The sequence below is a fragment of the Limulus polyphemus genome, unplaced genomic scaffold (assembly GCF_000517525.1).
Source record: "Limulus polyphemus unplaced genomic scaffold, Limulus_polyphemus-2.1.2 Scaffold3323, whole genome shotgun sequence".
Classification (NCBI taxonomy): Eukaryota; Metazoa; Arthropoda; class Merostomata; order Xiphosura; family Limulidae; genus Limulus; species Limulus polyphemus.
Genome location: NW_013668933.1, coordinates 80,978 through 83,833, shown reverse-complemented (window position 1 = coordinate 83,833; position 2,856 = coordinate 80,978).

Below are 2,856 nucleotides of genomic sequence, written 5' to 3'. Positions count from 1 at the left end.
TATATATATATATATATATATATGTGTGTGTGTATATATATATATATATATATATAGTGTGTGTATACTTATATATATATATATATTGAGAGAGAGAGAGACCTTTCCCACTCTAGCAGACTCTGTATCGTTGGGAAAATATCATGACTGTTTCGTTAGGAATTAGGATATTCGTATATATGTATCATAAATTATCATTTTGATTTCTAAGCAATAAATGTAAGTTCTTTAATCGACGTCAATCGAATGTACTTTAGTTAATTAGGCTATAAGAAAAAATATAACGTGAGCTTTCTTACTTTTTTATTAAACACTCATTTTTTATAGAAAATAATTTTGAAGTCCAACAGAAAATGTTTTACGAAAGAACAAATGTACAGGGAATATCATAAGGAGACACAGATGAACATGTTTACACTGACTTGAGCAATGTTTTCTGTTTATTACTACATAATGTTTACAGTAACTTGAACAAACCTTTCTGTTTGTTACTGCATACTGTTTATAGTAATTTCAACAATATTTCAATTTATTAGTACACACCCTTTACAGGAACTTGAAGAAAGCTTTCTGTTTGTTACTATGTAATGTTTACAGGAACTTGAACAAAGCTTTCGGTTAGTTACTATGTAATGTTTACAGTAACTTGAACAAAACTTTTTGTTTGTTACTATGTAATGTTTACAGTAACTTGAAGAAAGCTTTCTGTTTGTTACTATGTAATGTTTACAGGAACTTGAAAAAAGCTTTCGGTTAGTTACTATGTAATGTTTACAGTAACTTGAACAAAGCTTTCGGTTAGTTACTATGTAATGTTTACAGGAATTTGAAGAAAACTTTCTGTTTGTTACTATGTAATGTTTACAGTAACTTGAACAAAACTTTTTGTTTGTTACTATGTAATGTTTACAGTAACTTGAAAAAAGCTTTCTGTTTGTTACTATGTAATGTTTACAGGAACTTGAAAGCTTTCTGTTTGTTACTATGTAATGTTTACAGGAACTTGAAGAAAGCTTTCTGTTTGTTACTATGTAATGTTTACAGGAACTTGAAGAAAGCTTTCTGATAGTTACTACGTGTTGTTTACATTAAATGGGTATAAACTACCAGTGTACATGGCATGCTTTTGCATAATTTAACTTGAAGAAATAAACACCGTCCCCAGAAAAAAATAATCCAATCAACGTTTCGTTTCTATAGTAATGATCGTCTACTTTACAAATAAGCTCAATTAGACTTAATCGCCATTCCAAGTATATTAAATTTGTGATTATCATTTGTCGTCTATATGTCTGAATAGAACAAAAGGAATAATTGACACAACAATATCTTACGGAATTATCTTATGTTCATTGTTAGGATTAATTGACACAACTAATATAAACCATTGCTAAACTGTGTAAACAATATCTTACGGAATTATCTTATGTTCATTGTTTGGATTAATTGATAAAACTAATATAAACCATTGTTAAACTGTGTAAACAATATCTTACGGAATTATCTTATGTTCATTGTTAGGATTAATTGACACAACTAATATAAACCATTTTTAAACTGTGTAAACAATATTTTATGGAATTATCTTATGTTCATTGTTTGGATTAATTGATCAAACTAATATTAACCATTGATAAACTGTGTAAACAATATTTTATGGAATTATCTTATGTTCATTGTTTGGATTAATTGATAAAACTAATATAAACCATTGTTAAACTGTGTAAACAATATCTTACGGAATTATCTTATGTTCATTGTTAGGATTAATTGACACAACTAATATAAACCATTGTTAAACTGTGTAAACAATATCTTACTGAATTTTTACAAACTTTACAAATTTCCCCCAACTTTTTGAAGTTATAAACATTTACTGATAACCTTTCCGTTATAATGTTACTAATTTAATCCTGGTACTACAGATGGGGTCTGAAACACATCAACTTTTTAAACACATTTTTCTACAGTGTTATATACCAAATTTCTTGTGATTCCGTGACGTTGGATACATGGTCTCCAATACCATATTAATCACACAAACAACTAAACAAAGATACCATCAATATTGTAATTAATCCCAATAATTATTACTACGATCCTCTATGTATTTTACACAGAAATTGACTGACTTCCCCAAGTGTTTTGGTTCCTTACAACGAATGTCGTAACCGATAAAAAACATTAAGTTACTCTTTACGTGTCCCCCGATGGGACAGCGGTAAGTCTTCGGATTTACAACGCTAAAATCAGGGGTTCGATTCTCCTCGGTGGACACGCCAGATATCCCGATGCGGCTTTGCTGTAAGAAACCACTCACATGTTCCTAATGTGAAACAGTGTATAAACAAGACAATAATTTGAGGGTTTAAATGGGTAGCTGATTGTGGAATGATCTCTTTATACCACCCTGACTACCCTAAGATGACGATCTGTACCTCGAGTTCAACGGTCCTCAAACTTTGGTAACCCTTTTAATTTAAAATTATTTCGCGGGCCCCAAAACCTGTCGATGTTTTTGGTTGTGAAAAAAAAAAGATTCCGTGAACATGCAAATCTGTATTCCAAAATTATATGTTTTAATTTGTAGAAATTTAATTTTACCGAAAGTCATATTTTTTTAGATACTTTTATGAACTTCCTGACATCACTCGCACCCCAGTTTGAGAAACGCCGCTCTAGAGTATTGTATTTAAGGTAGATGACCATTTGGATGCGAACGTCTTACTATTATTATTATTATTATTAATCGAATTATTTTGTTGTTGTTGTTGCAAGCATTAATATTTCAATTAAAGGAATACGGCCCGCTAAATATTTATATATATATATATATTTATTTTAATATATATATAT